This window comes from Etheostoma spectabile, chromosome 5 (genome assembly GCF_008692095.1).
Source record: "Etheostoma spectabile isolate EspeVRDwgs_2016 chromosome 5, UIUC_Espe_1.0, whole genome shotgun sequence".
Lineage (NCBI taxonomy): Eukaryota > Metazoa > Chordata > Actinopteri > Perciformes > Percidae > Etheostoma > Etheostoma spectabile.
The window spans coordinates 5,194,678-5,203,334 of record NC_045737.1 but is presented as its reverse complement, the minus strand read 5'-3'; positions in this window follow the sequence as shown (position 1 = coordinate 5,203,334).

Here is an 8,657-nt window from a genome sequence, read left to right as displayed (position 1 = left end):
GGCTGCTGTTCAATATGAAGTTGATGCCATTTGCAAGGAGGAGCAATTTAGCTGTCCTGCCTGCACTCTAGCAATGCTTGCCGTCTCGGTTGACGGAAACCGCAAGCTTTATCATTTCAAGAGCACAGCAAGGTATTTACTCCTTAGCACATGTGTATCAATGACATTTATGTATTGTACAACCTTTTACTACACTATATCCTAAAATGTTAACTCTGTTGTGTTTTAGATCAGAGGAGCAGCCGAACTTTGATGGTGTCTTCATTGCTAATGGTGATGTGACCAGATTTGTGGACCAAGTACACACCAAAACCAGACCTGTAACTGTACTTCTCTCTGAATATTTAAAGTCAATGACATAATAAGTCATAGTTTGTCAATATTGTCATGTATTGCGATTTCTACCTGTATACTTAATTTAATAAAAAAGAAGCTATTATGCTAATTTGTTTCTTGCCCTCAAAATGTTATTTATAATTGTTCTCTACAATGACTGTTGACAAGATCATTTGTCACTTATGATTTTCTGCAATGTAGGAGGAGAGCAGAGACAGGGTGCAACCCGCAGCAGTCCTAACAGTCAGTTTGAATTTTGATTAGGCTTTAGTTGAATTCAAGGGGGCTTTTGGGCCTTGCTAAACGTATTTGCTTGTTTTTACTGAATGCCCTTGATTTTCAGTTTGTGTCTATCTGTCCAGGTAAAACCAAGATGGGGCTGGTTCGACATTAGGGGAGGAAGTATAGCAGTGTAATGCATTTCTCTCTAGAGTAGCGGTCACTACAAAGCACATGTCAAAAGCAAGTACCACATAATTGTACCTATTATTCATAGAAGGAATGATGTTTAATTAAAAGGATACTTTTGCAGAACAAATCTCTGTACCCTTGCAGGACAAAATGACATGCTTACACTCCTCTCCATGAGATGGAACCAGCAAAAGTTTTTAGATTATAGGTAGATTATTTTGTAATGTTGTATTGTCATGGCTCAAGTTTCTGTGATATGTACTGTACAGATTATAATTACTTCATTCATTATAGATTTCTAAAGCTCTAAATGTCCAGTTGTGGGACCTGGGAACTCTGAAAGCCAAGCTTCAACTGCAAGAAAAAAACATGGAGGAATTTTTGTAAGATGTGAAAGATGGTGAGATAATTCTAAACATTGTCTGACATAAAGATTTAATCTTTTTTTACATTGGTGCTGTGTTATTCACTTTTTGTTAGGAGAAAAAACCACGAAGGCACGACACAGGTTTTGTGTCAGAGATTGAGGCCCTCACATCAAGTATAAAAACAAGTTCTCAACGCCTCTACAAACAAAATGGTATTTTAACATTTAAGTCTGAAATATTTCCAGAAATAAGTCCATAATGTTCTACAAGGTAGTGTTGATTGTTGATCCAAGTATATTCTCCACATTACAATGAACTTTCATATTGATAGTGAATTTGCTGTAATTCCAACAATGTCATTTACATTATGTAGTTAACAGATGGTGTTTTGTATTTTTTGTTTCACAGACAGCAACAAATGTCGAAACAGAATTAGATGGAAAATAAGGCAACAAAAGATCACTTTGCAGTCGACGCTAGCCAAGTACAACAGCCTTGTTACACCCGAGCAAGCAGTTTGCAAGGATCATATTCTGGACACAGATCATTCCTGGCCTTGGCAAATAACACAAAATGGTACGCATTATATGTATTGTGTGCATGCTATAGTATCTATAAAGTAAGGAATCGCTGTCTGTGTCTGTTCTTTGCTTTGGTCAACCACCAACTCATCCCAAAAGCGAGGTGGGTGTGTATTGCTATGTCAACTTTTTTGGATGTAAAATGTTAAAGATCTCATTAAAGGACATTAACCTCTCCAAAATGGTGTTTGACTATGGAAGCAGTGTGCCTGAAGGTGGTAAAGCATTCATCAGATTTCCAGTTTTCTACAGGCACCACACTAGTGCGTTTGAGGGAGAGAAATTCTCTGAAACTACATTCTTTGTGCAGTGGTCATTCTCATCTATATACATATGTGTTACAGGCACTGTTGATTTCAGCACAAAAGAAGGAAGTCTTTTGATAGGGTCATGGCAGTTCGAAAGTTTTCAAGAAGAGAAGAAGATCCTTGTCAAAGAGATCAAGCAGCACTGGGATTCTCTGAAGGCCCATGCCAATGTCTTGTCTGAGTGGTCTCTCCATCAGAGTGAAAACACCCAGCAAGGAAAATGTGCACATCTATTTGAAATGTTTGTATCACGTTTCATCAAGTCATGTTTACTTTTTTTGACTTGTTGCTTACCTGTATGGTAACACATTTTGTCCTCTAACAGAGAATGCGAAGAAGGGTCTCACTTGCCTTATCCGCAGAGGTATGAGGCAAATAAAAGAGCTGCAAAGGAGTGCAAGAGAAGTCTACCTGCATGTCTTGTATAACCCAGCAAATGATAATCCAGGTTTTGTTGCAATACAGATAGTTTAGATGAACTTGACTTTAGCTTGGAAAGTTCCAACTCTGATGTTGATACTATGTAAATACTCTTCAAAAATACAAAAATACTACTACAATGTCATTGCACTTGATTTGATTACATTTTTTCTTAAACCTACCACAAATACCACCAACAGTCTGAGACTACAAATCACAGCACAAAGACTAAGCATAGCCTAGTGGTGGTGGAAGTATAAATATCCTTTATTTCATTAAAAGTACTAATAACACTGTAAAAATACTCTCTTACGAGTAAAAGTCCTGCAGTGAATATGCTAATCAAAGTGTCTATTTTATTTTTTTGTGTTGATTCTAGCAGCCTCTTTGGACAAAAGTGGCACTGTTTTTAACACACCTGCTGTTGTAAAAGGTTTTTTTTCACAGTCCTGTAGATTACTGAGTTAGCGTTACCAGGACACCATATAGTCACAATGAATGTTTAGCTGAGATAGAAAATCATTCATTTACAATAAGAGAATAAGTTACAGATACGTTGTTGCATTTCAAGTGTTGCATATGGTAATGTAGCCTGTATGTATTGTGAGATAATCCAGGTATCGCTGTCACAGATGCTTTACACAAGTAACGTTACAGGCCAGAGGGACAAGGGAAAGAAAAATAGTAGGCCAACAAACACAGAGTAAAAGGAATAAAAACAAAGAATGGAAGGGGGGACCTAATTAATGTTGGCTACTGATGTACAACCACACTGCACATTGTTATTTTATGAATGAAATTGACATAACAGACCTGAGGGCCATTTTGAGGTCAGTTGGACCACGCTAATGCAATGGAGTAAAAAGTAGAATATTTCTCTCTGATATGTAGCGGAGTAGAAGTAGAAAGTGACATGAAAAGAAAAGACTAATAAAGTACAAGTACACCTCAACATCTGGAGTGAAGTACAGTACTGGAGTAAATGTACTTAGTTGCATTCCACCGCTGTTGTAATGTTGTAAATATGTAAATAATCCTTTTTGAATATACAGCCGAAATTCCTTTTTTCCCTGTATTGTATATGAATGTGTTCCCGTATGGAAATGTTGTATTGCATGATTCTACTGTTTTATGCCATTATAACTTTGTTATACTGCTGAAAAGAGATTTAGGAGCTCTTCCTACTTCTAACAATGGCCATAACTGTGATTTTGAATTTGAGATGCAAAATGTGCAGATAGAGTGACAAATGAGCCTACAGTAAGTAACAATGTGATAGGCACAAACAATACTCCAAAATGGCTTGGTGATAAGAGGTTTAAGAGATCACTGAATAAATTATAATTATAGATCTGTCTATTTCTGAATAGATTACATTACAAATCAAAAGTTACATCCAGGACACTATGACATTGTTAGGCAAGAGGCAGATAAGCAAGAGTGCAGGGACGTCATCATTGCTTCTTGGCTCTGTCATTGGTCGCGCCTTGAAAGGTCAGCAGCAACAAAATCAATGTTGAAAGTGCTGCGCTCGGCGGTAATTCCGAGCGGTGCGCAACACCATGGATAGCGTTCCGTCTAGTCCATTGGGAAACAGTAAATATGCCAGAGCAGAGCGGTTATACCGCGGCGGGGTTACACAAAATAATGGCAAATGCGTTTCTTAAATATTTAAACATTACCAGATTTAAATGAAGCTATGCAAAGTTACAAATGATTGTATGATTAATTAATCAACTATTGTATCACAGTGTATAATACCTATATCTCGTGTGACGCCATATCTGGCAAAACTGCTGGCGAAAACATTATTTATAGAGCAATGTTAAAAAAAACAGCTGTGAAAAATGGAGGAGCTGTTTTTTTTCTTCTCTCCATGTTTAAATGTTATACATATCATTTATTATGCTAATTTGTATTCCTATTGTGGGCCAGTCATCACCAAGATCTGCTTGAATTGTCAGGAAAATAAGTGAGGGGGCTGCCCTTCAAAGGCGCCCTGGGCAGTTGGGGGTTTGGTGCCTTGCTCAAGGGCACCTCAGCTGTGCCCAGGAGGTGAACTGGCACCTCTCCAGATTCAACCTTAGCATACCTCAGTAAACCAAACTTTGTTAGCTGAGGCATTGGAATCCAAAGTTATTCAATGCTCCATCGGCACTGTATACAAAGTTGTAAGTCTAACCACTGATTGTGTGTATCCCATGAGAGTAGACTCTCTAAGGGAAGTATCCCTCAAGTCAGAGCTAGAGCAGACACACATCTCTAACAGGAGGGGTGACCCAATTGCAACAACTTTATTCTTATCTTTGTCTCATGAAATTAGATGTTGGCTATAAGGAGTAACATCACAGTATTACTTAAGAGGTCCAAAGACATGCAAAAAGTTAACATGGATTTGGCAATCTAACAAAGGACCGACTCCTCGTACGTCCACCTTTCATGAATATACACTTACTGAATACACTCGATGAAAATATAAATAAAGTATAGTATGCATACATATACACACACACATATATATATATATATATATAATAATTGTATTTTATATATTGGCAATAAGCAAAATATAGACTTGTATCTAAATTCCATTATACCTTATTTGTAAAATACAACAAATAAAGAAAAGACAAACCCCTTGACTTTTATGTCAAGAATCTCACCACTGGGTTCATTTGATTGCTGCTCTGCAGCTTTGAATCATACCACATGATGAGCAGATGGAGTTGGACCAGGTGTCATATAATTATTTTTTTTAATTTTAATTTTTTCCGAGCACCAGAGATCATTTTCATGTTGGCTTTTAAAAAGTCTTTAGAAATGACCTACAATTCTACGCAATTCTATAATTTTGGTGCATCTAACATGCTGTTTACAAGGTAACTTGAAATTTAAAATGTTCCAGTTCTATACATATATTTATTTCATGTGAGTAGAGTAAGACCATCTAACTGTCTTAGCAGGTCATGTGAGGTGAGCAGTGAAAGGCCTCCACTCTACATCACCATGTGGAGTGCCTGGGTGAGGGAAAGACTTATGTCATAGTGAATATGCAAGAGGCACTAAGAGTATTGCGTCAATGGTTGATAACATAAGTAAAACCACAGTCAGAAGAGAGATGCTGAGCTACCAGGCAGATTCATAAGGTTTTCTACGATAAGTAGAATGTATATTTGTAGACTTCCTGATCAAATTGATCTAATGAACACCATACAACTGGATGTGTGACAGGCACTCAGTTGTTAAACCTGTCTGTTGTTTAACCTCTAATTTAGGTTTAACTTTCAATAACCTGTATTGTGGACAAAGTTATTAAGCAATAAAGTAAGTTTCAGTGAGTAAGAAGAAATAGCTGTAGGCATAAATATATCACCAGTTCAATTATACAAGCATCATCATAAAAAGAAAATCCCGAACTGTTAAGCTACTGTGCTTTTTGTGATTAAATGAAAAGATGCTGCTTACACCTTTGAACCTATGGTTATTTATATTTATCCAACATGCAGGTCCTACAAAATCAACATTTTGAGACATAAGTACATAAAAAGTCAACCCAAATAGTTGCGATATGAATCATTTTAATCCCTTATAATGGCACAAAGTTAAGACCCCCTTTGTAACACACTGCATATGATGTAAGAGTTGTGAGAGTGATTTTAAGATTTATATACGTTTATATATAGTATATATATATATGTATATATACATATATACACATATATAGTATGTACTGTATATAGTAAATATATAATTATATAATGTATATGTAAGTGAAAGGTCTGTGGGAAAATGTCTTCTTTATTCTGTAAATTGTCTCGTGTCCCCTGAGATTTCTCTTCAGACCCTTCAAAGATGTACCGACCCTCAAGTTAGGCACCTGTGCTCTATAGTCCAAAACATTCTTTGAAAAGTAACATAGTAAAAGCTTGATCAAATACTGGTTGTAAAGGATACATTTCAGTGAAAATTGCCAGACACACAGGTAATTCATAAGTTGGCATTTAAGGCACTCAAATGTGCATGTACACACATTAAATTAGCTGAAAGTGAGTTACAGGAAACAGGTTCAATTAGGCCAAAAGGAACATTTGAAGAAATGTTGTGTTGATGTGTTGACCTCACAGAGAGAGAGGGTCTGAAGCACAGCAGGAAAAGCAGTTAGACTGATTGCTTTCCACCTGCTCTCCCAGGCTCCTTACCACACACACATACTGATATGTGTACACACACACACACACACACACACACACACACACACACACACACACACACACGCATTAACGGTTGTCTGTCTGAGTCAAACATGTGCAGAACATATTCAGATCATGTTTCTTTTTAACAGTATATAAAATTACAGCACTAGTCAGGTGTCAGAACAAAATGTGTGTGTGTGTGTGTGTGTGTGTGTGTTTGTCTATTCCGGTGTGCATTTTTGTCTGTGCATGTTGTTTATGTATGTTTGTTCACATAGTTAACCCTAATTAAAGCAGGCATGTTGACTGCAAACACCGCCAGCAGGACAGACACACACGTAAACATACTCACCTGTGGTGTAAGATGTACTGACAACCATGGCTTCCCAATAGAACACACACACACACACACACACACACACACACCACACACACACACACACACACACACACACACACACACACACACACACACACACACACACACACACAACAGTGCTGGATGTTATAAATAAGCACATCTAATTCAAAGAAGTGGCAAAAGGGAAGCTCAGAGTTCAACCGTCCATGAGTGCAAAACTGACCTCTCAGTTTACAGAGATAATGTTTCATAACAGTTCTAAACAGCCTATCAGTGCCTTAGCAGAGGTCAAAGGTCACGTCTTTCTATCTTTCTCAAATTCCCTTTTTGTTGTCCTTAGTGAGGAAACACTTTGAGAGAAAGTGGTTTGACAATTAAGGTCCACTCACTGGTTCTTTCCAGACAATGTATAGAGATCTTCTCAGGAGATAGTTTACCCAGTGTTCATTACATGGCCTAAATTAATAGATTAAGCTATCTAACAGTATATGAAGTCGTTAGAACAACATTAATTATGCTTACACATTAATGAATCAATAATTATAATCCAATAATAAAATATACATTATTCTGAAATTGGCCATTCTGCATAATGTGTATTTTTACGGGTACTTTAAGTAAGTATATTTTGATGGGAATACTAATGTGCTTTTACTTAAGTAAGAGTTTGGAAACAGAACTTTTATTTTCTACACTGGGGTATTACTACTTTTATTTAAATGAAATAGCTGAGTGCTTGTGTCTTACAACCACCTCAGGTAATGTGATGCCAACTGGGCTATCTCCATGACAACTGAAAACACAGTAAGAAAGACTGTGAGAGTCCAGTTGAAAGGTCTGGAAAAACTAGTAGGTAGACCTTGAGTTTGGATATTTTATTGTCAAACTAATGTGTTTCTGTTTGACACTCTTTCTCACAAGGTCTTATTAATTAGAAAAAAACAAACGGAAGTTAAAATGGGTTTCCCTCACAAAGTGCAACACAAGAAAGAGTAGTAGTTTAATTTTTAGAGCTGACCTAGACTTAACCACTCTTTGACATTTACATTTTTGTACCCAAATATACCCTGTTTGGAAATCCTCTGCTTCATACCAGCATGTTTTTTATACCAACCAGATGACAGTACCTCTACTTCTCTTATCAAACTAAGTGAATCCCTTGGCTGAGGATGAAGACAGGAAACTGTAACACTTTTCATTAAGAAGAGCGGTTGCTATTTATGTTGCGATGACAACTCTGCCTCTGCACCCATGAGAGATCCCCCAATATCTGCACTTAATAATGGATTCAGATTTCTATTTATACTCCCTCTCACTCTTTCTTTCTCTCTCCTGCTTTCTCTATGACTGTCACTCAGCCAGCTCTCATATTAAGTATAGCTGTTGGCCATTATTAAAAGGCTGTTACAGAATTAAACCAAGGCCTCGCTAGACGACATGGGCAGTCATTTGAGAGAGTGAGCTGCGTAGGTAACTTTAACTCTAACCATCTAGTTGTAGCCGGGTACATTCAAATCTGTCTGTACCTCAGAAACTGGGCCACAGAAAATAGCCTAAACTATTACATGCTGATTTCATTCAATTCAATTTTATTTATATAACGCTAAATCACAACAACTCAGTTATCTCATTGCGCTTTTCCATAAAGAGCAGGTCTAGACCGTACTCTGTGAAGTTAT